At 45.1% G+C, this 11139-nt stretch overlaps 1 protein-coding gene across 1 annotated transcript in view; it reads left to right on the top strand.

Moving 5' to 3' along the window:
- Window positions 1-3768: 3768 nt before the first annotated feature.
- The window catches only part of SERPINB5 (serpin family B member 5), a 30838-nt gene continuing 23467 nt past the window's right edge, over window positions 3769-11139 (top strand). Inside the window, exon 1 of the mRNA XM_084848131.1 lies at window positions 3769-3803. The gene's annotated coding sequence lies outside the window, so the exon portion shown is untranslated. The remainder of the gene's footprint in view (window positions 3804-11139) is intronic.

Genomic DNA, 11139 nt, shown 5'->3' with positions numbered 1-11139 from the left:
CTGTCTAGCTGCTGTCTAACGGCCATAGGATTGCTCCCGAAGCCCATGTTACTCAACTCCGCATATGATTGGAGCTGGGCTGGATCTACATGGCAACAAATGTGAAGTGCTTTCATGTTTGTTTATTTTTATATATGTACAATATTTGTATACCGCTTCATATCTAAAACAGATTTCGGAGTGGTGAACACAAAATATAAGACAGTAAAAGAATAAAAAGATTAAAACACCACCATGTTTAATGTAGATATTCATGAAATCGGCTTTGGTCTGTCAGGACCACATGAAGCAAAAAATGCAGAATAAGCATAACCTTGAAACCCATTTTTCACAGGTCAAACTGCACTTTAATCTGCCTGACTTTGCGGTTGAATGGGTGGAATCCCACAAGTAGAAGTGAACATCATCAACCCCATAGATGCTGCTTGCTCCCGCCCCTCTCCATGCTTCACTGCTCAGGGAAGTTTGACGGAAGAGATTAGTAATGTCAGATAGTTCACCTTGCACCTCTCCCCATCACATCCACTAACTGTGAACCAGCAATATTGAAGCCCGGGGACAGACCAACGGGTGGGCAGACAGGAGGTGCCTAGATCCTGCATGGAGGGAAAGGGCTGGAATTGCTTCCCTCTACTAGCTCTCTGGAGTCAGTAGTCGGGGCTACTGCTGTTCTCTCCACTTCCCTGACTGGAACTAAGCCTCCTCTTTCTCCCCACCAACATGCAGGAAAATCACACACACAGGGACTATTCGGAAGGGGAGACATGAATGAATCAGAGGCTGCTATTTGCGAATGGAAAAGGCAAACTGCTGCATAACTGTGAAGGGGTGACCCAGCGCGACTCCTTGTTCCCAGCCCTGTCCATGCTCCTTTGCTGTACTGGCCGCCCTTTCTCCTTCCCCTTAGTGTATTCCTTAGTTGTAGGTGCATCACGTGACTGCAAAGTTGCAGGTGTATCGCCGCTGCGAAATAGCGGCTGCCTGCCTTTTCTCCTTCTGCTCTTTTTATTCTTTATTGTCTACTACATATAAACTGGCTGCTCCACTATTGTGAATGAAACAGGGCTACAGATACTAAGAACGGGAAAAGGAGGCTACTTATTGTGAAAGCAGCCCTACTGCAAATGGGGAAAAAGAGGGAGTGGGGAGCGGGGAAGGAGCCGCCGCACACCCTGACCATGTCACTGGCAGGTCACAGCCATGTCACAGAGGCACGCCCAGGATTTAATGTGCAGGGGATGGAGCACACTACTGTGGAACCGACAGAGAAAAAGGCCTTTCCAAAAATGCAGCTTGTCAAGAGGTAAACTGCTGGTTGGTTGCAGATTGGCAACAACCTCATGTGTCGCAAAAGACATCAAACTGTTCCCCCTCCATGCTAAATTACTTGTGTAGATTGGCTCCTGGTCTCTGCTGTCTTTCTCAGCTCAGTCAAAGCCAGATAGGGACCAACTGCAGGGGTGCCACTGAGGGTTCACTGGCTTTGGACATGGTGAGGTTTTCTTGGATATATTCAAAATCAAAATTAAGAGCATTTGTTGTGGTTACTTTTTTATACCTCCAAATAACCAGAAATGCAAGTACTCTGGAGACATAATCACATATGGTTTGATACACAGTTACTCTCCCTAAATCTCCTTCCACCCATTGTATCAGGGGTGCACAACCTGTCCCCCCCCTAAGGCCTTTACTGTGCCCCTCCAATGATGCCCTGATCCACCCTCCCTAAATTTCCCACCACCTGTACTCTCCACTCCCTACTACCAGCAAGGAAAAGAGATCTGTTGCTTGGGGAAGGGGTGGAGAGAAGGCTGTCCAGAGATCCTCATACAGACTGCTGGGATTTGTATGTGCATGTGCACATGGGTGTATGTGTGTGGCCCCTGACTCCCAAGCCAGCAACACATGTGGCCCTCAGAGCCAAAAAGGTTGTGCACCCCTGCATTATACAGGACAGCCACTGCAGTAATCAATGTGTTGATGTGATGGGGAGCCCAATATAATTGTCCTTCCACTCTGATTGCATCATGTTGCAGCCATGTCAATTCAACCCAGGTATTCAGGAAGCCTGACTGGAATTATTGTTGGGCAGACAGGGCCCTACTGTTGGGTAGGTTGGATCCCATTTGAGAAATAATTTCAGATTTTGGTTCCTATTTGAGAAATAATGTCAGATTTTGGGTTACAATTAAAGGGAACCAAATGGTCAATTATTCAATTGTTGTTAATCTTTGTTGTTGTTGTTGTTACCACCATGAAATGGGGGTTACCATTTGCATTTTCTGCCTACAGCACCAAAATGTCTTGGCCACCTTTGTTCTTAAGGGTGCAATCCTATACATGTTTAGACAGGAAAGAGTCACTCAACTGTCAGCATTCCCCAGCCAGCCATGCTGTCTGGAGAATGCTGAGAGTTGTAGGACTTTTTTTCTGTCTAAACATGCATGGGATTGAACTTTAAAGCTAGTTAATTTCAAACATGATGTCAATGCTTGACCATTTATGATGACTCTCTGGCAAAATGCATGAACTGTCTCCAGTGTGAAGTACTGGACTTGATTTGATACTAGATGATAATTAAATTATATCAGTGGTGATTAAGCTGTAATGGGTGCTTCACACATACAGTTTTTTGCACTTGATGCTACAGGCAACAAGCGAAGAGTGTCCAGTGGGATCCAGTCTTCAACACTGGTCGGCTTATAGTGAATTGGTACCAATTTTTGCCTGGTACAGCTGTCCAGGGATTAGTTGCAGACAGTGTTAGTGGAATAGAGTGGAGTGTAAGTACTGTGTTATTTTAGGATAGTCCCATTGAATTAATATTATATCCTAAAGTGCATTTAGGGAGAAAAGAATGATTTCACAACATGCTGGAACAAACCACTCTAGCTGTTTCTGGGGAGTAGCAGGGCATTAGCTGGCCTGAAAACTAAATGATGAAACTGTTTTTAGGGCTACAATTTTCATGCAATGCCAGATCTCCAGTCTAACGGTTCCTGTCATTGGAATAGTTGCAGTTTTGTATCTAGCATGGGGATATTCACTCCTAGAGACATCATCCTTTGCTTTTACGAGTTTCTGCGCATAAGGGTGATGTATTTCGTAACTCTTCATTTTCTGAAGGCCAGACCACACATGACATAGGAGATCCATGATCAGATGACTATGATACATGTGAACCTGAGATAATCTGTCAACCTAATAGCTCTCAGCATGCATTAGTTTCTGACTGCATTACCTGATCATAGAATCATTACCAAGCTGGATTGAAAGTGGAATAATCCTATTTGTTTCACTGGTGCTTCTTATTTATTTATTTATTTATTTATTTCTTGGCTGGCTTTCAGGGCAGAAGCCCTCCCAAAGTGGCTTACAGCAATAAGCTTTTTCTTTAGGGCATAGTCTTGCTCCTGTCAAAGGCAATGGCAACATCTCTGTTAATTTCATAGTTTTCGGATTGTGTATGGGTTTGCCTCCCCAAAGACCTCTTTGCAAAATTCTCCTGAGAAAAAAGGGAGCCCTTATAAGATGGCTGCTTCCTGCTGGAGCATGTTATGGGCATTTTGGAGCTTTATATTTGGCAAGTTCAGCTGCAATCCCTTTTTCTATCATGGGTAAATTGCCAAGGGGGATGATTAAGAGAAAGAGAGAGCAACCGCAAAAGAGGGAGTGGTGTTAAGGTTCAGGTGAACTAGTGCATTCTTCTTGCTCTGTAGTGTCACCAGTAACACCAGTTCTTTGGGCTGTGCTTATTTCAGCATTTATTCTCAGTTCAGTGAGTGGGGCCACTGCACAGGGAGGTAAGTGTTGAGTTGTTTTTTTTAACGCACCTTAGTCTAGCAAGAGCCGAGTTTTACTTGTAAAATGTCCACTGGGTTTGAAGGAAGAAGAGAGGGAAGAGGTAGGCAAAGCTTTGTAGGAGAAGCTGAACCACTGTAAAATATGGGAAACCTTTTCCGTACAACACAACCTCATTCAGGAAATGGTGTTGTTAAAGTCAATGGTTTTTGTTGCTTTTCTGCAGCTTCTTTGTCAGTTTGCAAGAATATTTAGCTAACTTTGTGACTGTACCTGAAGTAATAATATTGACTGAGGACCCAGAATGTATTTTTTCTGACAGTGGGGAGTTTCTAAGCAAATCATACCTTCTATTGTGGTACAAGTATGATAAACTTACTTATCCAGCAGACTGTACATATCCAACTGACTCCACTTTTTGTTCATGTTTGTGTTTTTATGATAGTTGCTGCTTCCAAATGAGGCTTTTATCATGCTATAATTCATGGAATTTCACAGGGGTTCCAGGCAATGATATCTTGCACTTGTAACCCTCTCAAGTTTTCCCACATTTCTTCCATTTTACCACAAAAAAATCCATTAAGGAGGGAAAGACAGAATAGGTGGATAATGGCTTTTGATTGGTAGTGCTAGGAGCCGTCCATCTGGAAGCACCCATAGACTATGAGATTTCTAGAAGAGACTCCATCTCAGGTAAAATTTTCCACATGGGTGTGTATCTCTGATGCAGCTGTTCCAGTGCTATTAATCAAATGACTCATGCTTGTTCCTTGGAGCTAGGAGGACACTAAAACTAACCCTCACTCTCAACATGGTTAGGATTGCTCCCTTTCAATGCTTTTCTAAACATAGGACATTACAAATAAATAGACCCCATGATGGGCTAGTGTTGCTGTTCACCCAAATGGATTGGTTCTTTATACAAGGGATGTGGCCTTCCAGATGTTGTTGGACTGCAACTCCCACCAGCCTTAGCCAGCATAACCAATGGTGAGGGATGATGGAAGCGGCAGTCTAATAACATATGGAAGGCCCCATCCCTGCTTTATGCAATGAAAGAGGGAGGGAAGGATTTAGGGATTACCTCAGCAGGTCATCTGCCACATGCCTTGAGCCCCCCCCCCCCCCCGTCCCGCTCCTTTGTTTTTCCTAAGGAGCTTCCAGCATGGGGAAGGGAAGCCAGTAAGAGTCTGAGGCTGGTAGGAGCCAAAACTGTTTCTTTCTCTGGGCATCTCTACACCAGCCTAAAATCCTGCATTTAAAATGGGGCTTTCTGCTTCCGTTTTAAATGCAGGATCACAACTGACTCCCTTTTGCTTCCTTTCCCCCACCCCTTTTCCCTTCCTTCTCCCTGTATCTGAGTCTGCCATTATCGGTCATTGATCTCGCTCCTCTTCTTGCCACTTTAACTCTTTTCATGGAGGAAACTGAAGCGGAACCCAATGAGCGTAATTTGATAGCTCATTATTTACGATCGATTTAAAAACTGAACAAAGGGTATTTAGTGCAGGAGATGCCCTGGAGGGTCACGGCAGGGTCACAGCGTCATGTAAAGAGCCCACAAACTTCCGTGAAGGAGCAATCCCAGTCGCAGGATACAAGCTCTGTGTGAAGGAGCCCTCTGTGTGTAGGTGGAATTTGAATCACAGGAGGGGGAAAATAATTATTTTCCTCTTCAGCTTTTATTCTCTTCTTCAAAGATATACTCTTTTAAATATTCCCCATATAGCAGGGGTGGGCAACTTGTGGCCCTCGAGATGTTGTTGGAGTGCAATTCCCATCAGCCCTAGCCAGCATAGGGATGATGGGAGTTGAGTCCACCAACGTCTTGAGGGCTGCACGTTCCTCATCCCTGCCATATAGGACTCAATATTTACCTCTCAGAATAAATGCACAGCCAGGCTCTTAATTTTAGCTTTTCTACATGAGGCTGTTAATCGCTGTATCTACTTCTGGTTTTGTCACAGAACTGAGATCTGAGCTCTACACAAAATAACTTTCCATTTCCTTCTTTTCTGCTACATAACCTGTAGGTAGCACCATGATATAGCAGAATAGCACAAATACAAAAGTAGGAAAATACCTTTTCTTTCGCCATCAGAAATAATAACCCATTTCTCCCACTCTAAAAAAAGGTAAGGAAAATGCTCTTTAAAAAGAGAAGCGAAAAGGGAGGATCATGTCATTGTCTAAAGAATCCGTAAACAACCATGAGTAAGGAATCATTAGTGTACAGTAAATGCCTCATGAAGAAAAGCTCTTTGTGTATATATAGCTAGATATGGGCATCCCACCTACTCCTTCCTGATGATTTGGCTTCTTTTTACATCTCAAATGGATTTGCCAACAAAAGGATCAGTGTGAAATCTTAATGAAGAGTCTCCTAGATCTTCCACTTGGAAACAGTCCACTTAAGACAGCCTTCCCCAACCTGGTGCCCTCCAAATGTGTTGGACTGCAATTCCCATCATTCCCAGCTATAGCCACACTGGTGGGGAATAATGGGAGTTGCAGTCCAATACATTTGGAGGGCACCATGCTGGCTGGAATGATGGGCATTGCAGTCCAACATATTTGGAGGGCACCATGCTGGCTGGGAATGATGGGAATTGCAGTCCAACACATTTGGAGGACAGCAGGTTGGGGAAGGCTGAGTTAAGTGATGGCATCAGATCGAGCCACCTCATGACATTGAGTTACATGTCCCACCACCATGCCTTCTCAGCACCCAAAAAGTAGCCAGGCAAGCTGAGGCTGTGAGCCCATGTGCTGCTCTGTTAAGTCTCCACCAGTAAATTCAGGGTTTTCTGAAGGCAAAATGATTCTGATCACCTAATTTTCAAGAAGATCCAGAAATGATCCAGGTCAGTTATGGGTGGTTAGGGCTGATAGAAAATGAACTTGTAGGACACCAAGTCAGTGGTGCCCGGGAATGCCCTGAAGGACCATAGTGCAGCAACTTTGCTAAACTAAGCAATTCGGGACCTGGATGGGCACCCACCTCTGAAATAGGAGTGTGGTTTTGACTTCAGATGAATCCCAAACTGAATCAGGCTGATCCAGACAGATTCAGGAGATGTCTGAATCAAAGTGGGGCTCCTCCAAAGTGGACTGAACTGGAATCTGAGGACTCCTGAAGATTCAGGATTTGGAGGGATTTCTCCAAAATTTGATACATTTCTCCCCAAGTTCTCCAAACAAGGAAAACACCAGGGTGGGAGGAGGGGGTGTAGTTATGTAATGAGCAACTGTAACGTCTAATCAAACTAAATCGTTTTAGTTCTCCAGTCTCAGTGCTTTGGGGGTGGGATGTTGAAGTAATGTATCACAGCTCTTTGCTCGATCTGTCTCTCCCAGGAGCAGGAACCTTACAAGAGGTTTGGTGGAGTCTGTGGGACCTGGGAGGGTGCAGCATCGGATGCTTGCTTGGAGAATGCTGGACATTCAAGTCCTTCCGTCTCTACTGCTGTGTGCTCCATCATCCACTGTGTCCTACTGCACTTTCTGTAACTTTGGTGCCAATTGAGGAGAACACAAAATAGTCTTAAACTGCTTTTCATTCAACATAACTCCCTAGCCCCTGCACCTATCCTTCTGAAATTTTGCAGGTTTCTTGCTTAAGAACACCCCTATGACTTATACTATTTTCATGCAAATTGCCAAAAACCCATCACCCCCCCAATTTGAACACTAACCTTCCACAAAAAAATGCTGCACCTATCCTTCTGAAATGTTACGGGTTTCTTAACTAGGGCCATCTCTATGCTATATGTAATTTTTGTAACAATTGCCCACACACACACAAAAACCCATAGGGGGATAAGTGCATTTTTAGGGGTGTACAAAACCCCACTTACCTTGCTCCACTGGGGTCTGCAGGGGAGGGAGGCAATCCAGTCCTCTCCCCAGAATCCTAGACGTGGGGGGAGGTGATCTGTTCCTCCCCCCGCCGGAATCCTCCCCGGTCGGCTCTGCAGTGTGTCCGCAGAGCCACCAGCCAGGCCGATCCGCAGCCGGGCTGCTGCGGACGCAAATGGTGTTCTGCATAGGGGACGCCATTTGCGTCGCTGCTTTAGCCATGATAGGTTACGTAAATATTTGCGTAGCCTATCACGGCTAAAGCAGCGACACAAATGGCATCCCCTACGCAGGATGCCATTCGCAGCCACACACTGGAGCAGCGGCCAACAGCAGCCAGATCCGGACCACTGGAGGCAGGTAGGATCCGGTCCGTGGGGACTTCACGGGGTGGCGGGGGGGATTGCTCCGGCCTCACTGGAGTCCGTGGAAGAATTCTCCACCATCCCTATGCATTTTTGTGTGCGGAAACCCCCAAAGTGTAATGGCTGTTCTGGCAGAATGTGCCCTGCATCTATTCATCTGACACTTGGTAGGCATGATCCCCTCAGAAGGAGCAACTATTGCTGCAAATTTAATTCAATTCTTCCATGAAATAAAAAACTAAAACATTATTATCAGTTCTCTTTTTCTTTTTTAAAAGCAAAACTTAAGGGCACATAGCACAAAACTATTTGTCTGCAATTTGGCAGCCTTAATTCCCTTATAAGAGGCTATTATGCCTGTAAATTTCACTCAGTTCTGACTAATGTAACCCCCCCATGTTATAACCACTTATTGATTTCCAATGATACCCAATGGGAAGCATGAAGATTTGGATTCCCCATTCAAGATTCAGATTTGGATCCAAGTCGAAGTGGATGGCCTCTGAATCAGCCCAAGCCAATTCAGGCCATTTTCTGAAGTGCCAAACTGAGGTCTGAGTCTAGTCTCCTTTTTGGTGCACACCTATACTCTGAATGCCATGTATGCAGCCTTGTGTTCTGTTCTGTCCCGGAACAAAGGTGGGATATAAGTCAGCCTTCTGCAACCTGGTGCTCTCCAGGTGTTTTGGACTTCAACTCCCACCAGGTTGTAGAAGGCTAATATAAGTGTACCAAATGAATGAATATGCATTAAGGCATGGTACTCCAATTATCCTGGTGGTGTAGGAGCCATAATAACAGCACTCCGTCCTGTGCTGGTGGTATAATATGAGAAGTCCTACACAGGAGAAGGCCATGCTGTGGCTCCTCCCCATCCTTAAGCAGAGTTGATGATGCTAGCATGGTGGGGCGGGGAGCTGCCACGTATGCTTCTCCCTTGTGGTCCAGGATGTTTCAAATTACCATGACACCACATGAAGGAATGATGCTGGTATGGATCACACGCTCCTGGAGTAATGTGAGTCCTGGCCAAGGATGTTTTACTGCACAACATGTGGCCATTGCAGCCCACCAACAGCTCAATAAACTTCCTGTATTTCTTGCTGCCCTCTTGGGATTGCAAAAACAGGCAAGTTGTCAAAGAACCTGGCAAGCCACAATACATAGTCTCTGGGATGGGTTTAGTGAGTCAGAAACTGTGGGGGCCTGCTTCCCCATGCAGTGCTACTCTTTCTTTAAAACAAGCTCCTGATACGCATGCCCCTGTGGATGCCCCGGCTTGGAGTAAAAAGCTGGGTTCTTCGCAAGCACAGGAGGGCCAGTCCAGGCCAGTCCATGGCTCTTCCTTTCGACAGTGAGGAAGAGAGTTCTTCTGAACGCCCTGCCTCAGTGCCTGCTGAACGGGCTTTATTGAGCATGTGCAGCTGACGCACATGCTCAGTATGAGCCCAGGAAGCCATGGAATGTCCAGGGCATCAAAATAGCCCAGGCAAGTGCAGCAGTAGATGCACCTCACCGAGCTTGCAAACAACAGGAGAGGGAGGGAGGCTGAGAGGTTGCCACGGAGTCACTGGAGGGAGTCGATACCCCTCCCATCCATATCCTAGAGCCACATCTGGGAGTTATAAGTCATTGATCCCTTCTTTTTGCAACCGTCCAAGGACAGCAGGACCTTGCAGTATTAAGAAACTTCATTTTCTGTCAGTTTATGGCCATGAGCTTGTGCTTATAGCATTTTCAAGATGTAAATGCCGACCCCCATGTTTTGTGCATCAGACAGAGAGACCTTTCAGTCTGTGTGGATAGAAGAAGACTGGATGGGCCAGGAAACAACTCTTTCCTTCTCTTCCTGCCCACTGAACAGCTGATCAGTGTCAGGTTCAGGGACAGGAAGGAGAACCTGGCACTCTGTTTTTCAAGATTTCTTTTATTAAAAATAAACTTTTGAAAGGGGCAGAGAGTGGAGAGCTTCATGGCTGCTGTTAGGTCACTGCAGGTGCTATGGCACCTACGGGTGCCGCATTGGGGACCCCTGGTTTACACCACTGTACTTCAAGATCTGTCAGAATTGAAGGTGAAAAATAGAAACCCGAGTCCACCAAATCAAACACCTACATTAAAAAAAAACACCAGGATTGAGCATTAGATCCAGTAATATGGAAGATAAGATTGAAGGGTAAAGGGTGCAAACAACCCTTTGAGAGTTAAACTTTATAATGCCATGCACCCTTTCCTTCTGTCTCAAATAGCTAAAATCTATTATTTCTTTCTAGTACTCCTCAAGGACTTTAGAACTGCTCTGTATATAAAGAAATCCTATTCTATACTAGCATGACAACTTTCAGGGGAGCTGGGTATGTAGACTTTCTCATGCTATGAACAAGTGGTATACACAGAAGTGATCTCTATGTACAAACTGTTGTGGCAATAGATGTACGCAGTGTTTATCTGCATACCTCAAACTCATCACGCATCGCAAAGAAATGTAGGGTGGCTGGGGAACTTCTGGACTTTAAATTAGAACACATGAAACCCCCCTAAAATGAATTCTAAAAGTTGAGGTCCAGACTAAGAGCTCTCCATGTCTTGTTATCCATGTTTTGTTCACACAGTCCTTCAGATAAATTATATGTTTGTTGGCTATTTTATCAATAATTTTAACAGTGCATGGGGGTGGGTGGGTTTGGTATCGAGTTTACCAGCCATGAAGATTATGGATTTATCAGTAGGGCCTAGGAATTAATTTAATCAGGATTTCTTAAGGAAATTCCAAATAGAAAGTTCAGTAAGCAGAATGTCTCATGCTAGACATTTTAATAATATGTGGGCGGGATCGCAAGCTAACTGTACTTCAAGGATGCCGCTACGCCGTGGGCGACTGGTTAGATGCTGACTTAACATTTCCCTGGCGTGGGGAAGAAAGAATGTGGCCTGAGCTTGTAGAGCAGTTTCCTTCACCATGTTTCAGTTTTTCCCTGACTCCACCCCACCTGAGAGTTCCCAGTGACTAATGGCTTAGTGGCTGTGATTTTCGGATATTGCTTCATTGAGAATCAATATTAAAATTCTGCTCCAAAGTCTACCGCTAAGTGTCACCATTCCCATGGCACAGGTC

Source organism: Heloderma suspectum, chromosome 4, assembly GCF_057233095.1.
Source record: "Heloderma suspectum isolate Gila_16-S chromosome 4, 16-S_ref, whole genome shotgun sequence".
Lineage (NCBI taxonomy): Eukaryota > Metazoa > Chordata > Lepidosauria > Squamata > Helodermatidae > Heloderma > Heloderma suspectum.
This window is presented reverse-complemented; position numbering and strand designations above follow the sequence as displayed.